Source organism: Pseudorca crassidens, chromosome 16 (genome assembly GCF_039906515.1).
Source record: "Pseudorca crassidens isolate mPseCra1 chromosome 16, mPseCra1.hap1, whole genome shotgun sequence".
NCBI lineage: Eukaryota > Metazoa > Chordata > Mammalia > Artiodactyla > Delphinidae > Pseudorca > Pseudorca crassidens.
In genome coordinates, this window is record NC_090311.1 from 26,412,295 (window position 1) to 26,418,088 (window position 5,794).

Here is a 5,794-nt window from a genome sequence, read left to right on the forward strand (position 1 = left end):
TCACATTCACCATTGTGACAAAAAGAATAAAATACCTATGAATAAACCTACCTAAGGAGGCAAAAGACCTGTACTCAGAAAACTATAAAACACTGATGAAAGAAATCAGGATGACACAAACAGATGAAGAGATATATCATGTTCTTGGACTGGAAGAATCAAAGTTGTGAAGATGACTATACTACCCAAAGCAATCTACAGATTCAATGCAATCCCTATCAAATTACCAATGGCATTTTTCACAGAATTAGAACAAAAAATTTTACAATTTGTATGGAAACACAAAAGACTGAATAGCTGAAACAATCTTGAGAAAGAAAAACGGTGCTGGAGGAATCAGACTCCCTGACTTCAGACTATACTACAAAGCTACTTTAATCAAGGCTCAAAAATAGAAATATAGATCAATGGTACAGGATAGAAAGCCCAGAGATAAACCCATCCACTTATGGTCACCTAATCTATGACAAAGGAGGCAAGAATATACAATGGAGAAAAGACAGTCTCTTCAATAAGTGGTGCCAGGAAAACTGGACAGCTACATGTAAAGGAATGAAATTAGAACACTCCCTAACACCATACACAAAAATAAACTCAAAATGGAATAAAGACCTAAATGTAGACCAGACACTATAAAACCCTTAGAGGAAAACATAGGAAAAACACTGACATAAATCACAGCAAGATTTTTTTTTAAGTTAAGATGTACACATTTATTTTATTTTACTTATTGATTTTTGGTTGCGCCAGGTCTTAGTTGCGGAAGGCGGGCTCCTTAGTTGCGGCTGGTGGGCTCCTTAGTTGCGGCATAAGAACTCTTAGTTACAGCATGCAGGTGGGATCTAGTTCCCTGACCAGAGATCAAACCCACGTCCCCTGCATTGGAAGGAGGATGCTTAACCACTGCACCACCAGGGAAGTCCCAAGATCTTTTTTGACCCTCCTCCTAGAGTAATGAAAATAAAAACAAAAATAAACAAATGGGACCTAATTAAACTTAAAAGCTTTTGCACAGCAAAGGAAACCATAAACAAGATGAAAAGACAACCCTCAGAATGGGAGAAAATATTTGCAAAAGAAGCAGTTGACAAAGAATTAACCTCCAAAATATACAAATAGCTCAGGCAGCTCAATATAGAAAAAACAAACAACCCAATCAAAAACTGGGTGGAAGACCTAAATAGACATTTCTCCAAAGAAGATATACAGATGGCCAAGAGGCACATGAAAAGATGATCAGCATCACTAATTATTAGAGAAATGCAAATCAAAACTACAATGACGTATCACCTCACACTGATCAGAATGGCCATTGTAGATCAAAAAATCTACAAACAGTAAATGCTGGAAAGAGTGTGAAGAAAAGGGAACCCTCTTGCACTGTTAGTGGGAATGTAAATTGATACAGCCACTCTGGAGAACAGTATGGAGGTTCCTTAAAAAACTAAAAATAGAACTACCATATATGACCCAACAATCCCACTCCTGGGCATATACCCTGAGAAAACCATAATTCAAAAAGACACATGCACTCCAATGTTCATTGCAGCACTACTTACAATAGCCAGGACATGGAAGCAACCTAAAGGTCCATCAACAGATGAATGGATAAAGACGATGTGGTACATATATACAATGGAATATTACTCGGCCATGAAAAGGAACAAAATTGGCTCATTTGCAGAGATGTGGATGGACCTACAGTCTGTCATACAGAGTGACGTAAGTCAGAAAGAGAAAAACAAATATCATATATTAAATCATATATGTGGAATCTAGAAAAATGGTACAGATGAACCTATTTGTAGGGGAGGCATAGAGACACAGACGTAAAGAATGGATGTGTGGACATGGGGGAAGAGGAGGGTGGGATGAACTGGGATATTAGGATTGACATATATACACTACCATGTGTAAAACAGATAGCTAGTGGGAACTTGCTGTATAGCACAAGGAGCTGAGCTCAGTGTTCTGTGATGATCTAGGTGGGATGGCGGGAGGGTGGAAGGGAGGCCCAAGAGGGAGGGGATATATGTATACATATAGCTGATTCGCTTCATTGTACAGCAGAAATTAACACAACATTGTAAAGCAATTACATTCCAATCAGAAAAAATTCTATTGGGATACCCAATCATAGAATTGTCCTTGTTTTCTGTCAGCACCCAATCTACAGCAAACCTCTGTTTCCTTGCCCTCCCCCACCCCACTGCTCCAAATCAACCAACAAAGCCCACATCTTAGAACAGTCTTCCTTCTAACACCCCCTTACCGAGACATCCTGTGATTCTCTTGGTGTATGTTCTCCCTCACTGTGACGAGTAGTAAACTCCACTTATTCAACTACAGCTGTGTTCCTGGAGGTCTTTGGCTGGATTGCAATGACAAGACTACACAGAAACCACAAGACTTCCCCATGTCCCTGTCTCCTCCTTCTCCTCCTTTTTAGCCTGCCTCAAGTATTCTCAGGTGGCTCTGCTGTGACTCTTTTCTCCAGCATCATCTTCTGCCTCTCATCCCCTTTCACCTCAGAACTCTGCATTTTATTTTTCTGCTGCATGGTTTGCGGGATCTTAGTTCCCCAACCAGGGATTGAACCTTGGCCCTCGGCAGTGAGAGCACAGTGTCCTAACCACCAGACCACCAGGGAATGCCCTCTGCATTTGGTATGTTGTTTTTGGGTTTTTTTGGTGGTACACGGGCCTCTCACTGTTGTGGTCTCTCCCGTTGCGGAGCACAGGTTCCAGACGCACAGGGTCAGCGGCCATGGCTCACGGGCCCAGCCGCTCTGTGGCATGTGGGACCTTCCCGGACTGGGGCACGAACCCATGTCCCCTCCATCGACAGGCGGACTCTCAACCACTGTGCCACCAGGGAAGCCCGTTGTTTTTGTTTTAATTAATCTCAAACTATTTTCTAATTTCTCTTGTGATTTCTTCTTTGACCCATTGGTTATTTGAGATTGTGTTATTTAATTTCCACATATTTGTGAATTTTCCAAATTTCTTTCTGTTATTGATTACTAGTTTCATTCCATTGTGGTCAGAGAAGACACTTTGTACAATTTCAAATGTATTAAATGTATTGAGATTTGCTTTGTGACCTAACATATGGTCTGTCCTGGAGAATGTTCCATTGCAATTGAGAAAATTACGTACTCTGGAGTGTTCTGTAAATATGTTAGGGCTTGTTCATTGTTCAAGTCCACTTTTTCCTTACTGATCTTCTGTTTAGTTGTTTTATCCATTTTTGAACATGAAGTACTGGAGTCTCCAACTATTGTTGTAGAAATGTCTATTTCTCTCTGCAATTCTGTTTGGTTTTGCTTCATATATATTGGGGCTCTGTTGTTAGGTGAGTGTATGTTTATAATTATTATATATTTTTGGTGGATTGACCCTTATCTATAAATAATGTCCTTCTTTGTCTCTGATAACACTTTTGGGTTTAAAGTCTATTTTGTCTGATATCAGTATAGCTACCCCAGCTCTTTTTGGTTACTATTTGCATGGAATATCTTTTTCTATCCTTTCACTTTCAACCTATTTATGTCTTTGGATCTAAAGTAAGTCTCTTGAAGATGGCATATAGTTGAATCATTTTTTAAATCTATTCTGCCAATATTTGCCTTTTAATTGGAAAAATTAATGTTTACATTTAATTACTGATAATGAAGAACCTACTCCTGCCATTTTGCCATTTGTTTTCTACACATATGTTTTAATCCTCAGTTCCTCTACTACGGCCTTCTTTTGTGTTTAATTTTTTTCTAGTATGCCATTTTGATTCTCTTCTAATTTCTTTTTCTGTTTTTGTTTTTAGTTATTTTCTTAGTGGATACCTGGGTGTTACACGTAACAGCTTTGGTTGATAACAATCTAGTTTGAATTAACCCAATTTAGCTTCAATAGTATACAAAACTCTGCTCTTATGCAGCTTTGTCCTCCCTTTCTTATGTTGTTATTGTCACAAATTACATGTATATACATTTTGTGCCCATTAACATAGATTTATAATTATTATTTTTGTGTTTGTCTTTTAGTCATATAGGAAAAAAAAAGAGTTACAAACCAAAAATACAATAGTACTGGATTTTATACTTACCTATGTAGGTACAATTACTGGTGTTCTCTATTTCTTCATATGGTTTCTAGTTACTGTCTAGTGTCCTTTCACTTCAGTATGAAGAACTCCCTTTAGCATTTCTTGCAGGGCAGGTCTACTAGCAATAAAGTCTTTTGGCTTTTTTAAAATCTGGGAATACCTTAATTTCTCCTTCATTTTTTTCATTACAATTTTTATTTTTTTGTTATTATAAAAGTTCTATGCATTTGTGCTTTAAAATGTTAAAAACTGTCCTGTGTATATATTTTCCATTTTTTTTATTGTGATAAAATACACATGACATAAAATTTACCATCTTAACCATTTTTAAGTGCACAGTTCAATGGTATTAAGCACATTCATATTGTTGCACAACCATCACCACCATCCATCTCCAGAACTCTTTTCATTTCACAAAACTGAAACTCTATACCCATTAAGCAATAACTCCTCATTCCCTCCCCCACCTCCAGACCCTAGCAACCACCATTCCATTTATGTCTCTATAATTTTGACTACTCTACTCTAGGTAGTCACCAACAAGTCACACCAGGAACATGGGCCACTATTCCCAAAGCTGACACCAAGTTTTACAATCCTTCTTTCCATGTCCAGAATGTCTTCTGAAATTATCAGAAGAGAGGACACAATGGTATTTTTTTCCCATTACAAATACACACACACACACACACACACACACACACACACACACACACACGTGAGACTGAAGTAAGTAGTAAAAACTGAAAAGGAGGGACTTCCCTGGTGGTGTGGTGGTTAAGAATCCACCTGCCAATGCAGGGGACATGGGTTCGCGCCCTGGTCCGGGAAGATCCCACACGCCAGAGCAACTAAGCCTGTGCGCCACAACTACTGAGCCTGTTCTCTAGAGCCCGCGAGCCACACCTACTGAGCCTGTGTGCCACAACTACTGAAGCCCACGCGCCTAGAGCCCGCGCTCTGCAACAAGAGAAGCCACTGTGATGAGAAGCCCGCGCACAGCAACAAAGACCCAACACAGCCAAAAATAATCAATTTATTTAAAAAAAAAAGTGAAAAGGAATAAAAAGTAAACCGAGAAAATCAACTCTGTCTTCCACTCCTATCCTTAGTTCTGTTTCCCAGAGGCAACCACAATTATCAGTTTCTTGTGTATCCTTTCAAATATGATCTACGCATAAAAAGGTATATGTTTGTGTAACCAAAAGTGGGGTCTGGCTGCTCATCGCTCAAAAGCCAATAAAGAGGCAAGGTTGGTGGAAAGGAAAGTTTGCTTTATTTTGGGTGGGGGGGTGGGGTGGGGGTGGGGGAGGGCAGACTCCTGTCCAAAGGCCAACTCCCCCCCACAACAACTGAATGATCAGTGGGCAAGAGCTTTCATAGACAGAGTGAGGGGGCTACATGCAGAAACAGCACAGTCAGCTCTGACAGTCATCTTAAAATTGGTCATGCGGTGGTCTGATCAGCGTCATCTTGATTGTTTTAGGTACAGTTAGTCTTCAGTTCCAGGGTCAGTTTGTTCCCATTTCCTTGAGGCCAATCCTTGGAATTGTGGCAGCTTATGTCATGGCCACAGTCTGATCATCATGTAGTTAACTTCTTCCACCTGGTGGGGGTTTCTGTATCTACAAGACAGCTCACAGTATATGGCTCAGAATATTATCTATAGCCATTGAGAAGGAAGTAAAGG